Below are 498 nucleotides of genomic sequence, written 5' to 3'. Positions count from 1 at the left end.
GTTTCCCAAACTCGGTCCTCAGGACCCCAACATTTTGGTGTTTGCCCCTAACACTACACGGCGGATTCAAATGATCCAAGATACATGATTCGAATCATCTGTGTAAGTGTCAGTGAACAAAACAAAAAGTGCACTGGGGGGGGGGGGCTGGGACCGAGTTTGGGAAACGCTGCTATAGTCAAAATAGACCAGACAACTTCTGAAATCAAGTCTGTCCTTGAAAGATGGAAGGTGGAGAGGAACTAAAACAGTGAAATGTAAAACAACTTGAAAACCCCCTTCTATCAGCTGCAGAGAAGTGGTGTTGTTTGTGGTTTTACAGTAGAAGTTGAACCTTTGGAATAATAACATTGAGCTGTTGTAGCTCTACATATCGTCACAGTGCATTGAATATCAGACCAAAAAAAAAAAAAAAAGCTGAAGTATTTTCTGGGGGTTAAGATGCTGAGATCCCTTCCAGATATCTTTGTTAGGGCCCAACCATGCATCCACCGTTGT

General features: G+C 42.8%; 1 protein-coding gene across 1 annotated transcript in view; it reads right to left on the bottom strand.

Moving 5' to 3' along the window:
* Positions 1-214: 214 nt before the first annotated feature.
* LOC135539299 (probable ubiquitin-conjugating enzyme E2 W-B) overlaps positions 215-498 on the bottom strand; it is a 33,976-nt gene continuing 33,692 nt past the window's right edge. Inside the window, exon 6 of the mRNA XM_064965123.1 lies at positions 215-498. This exon is cut by the window's right edge and continues 400 nt beyond it. The gene's annotated coding sequence lies outside the window, so the exon portion shown is untranslated.

Source organism: Oncorhynchus masou, unplaced genomic scaffold, assembly GCF_036934945.1.
Source record: "Oncorhynchus masou masou isolate Uvic2021 unplaced genomic scaffold, UVic_Omas_1.1 unplaced_scaffold_1296, whole genome shotgun sequence".
NCBI classification, from domain to species: domain Eukaryota; kingdom Metazoa; phylum Chordata; class Actinopteri; order Salmoniformes; family Salmonidae; genus Oncorhynchus; species Oncorhynchus masou.
This window is presented reverse-complemented; position numbering and strand designations above follow the sequence as displayed.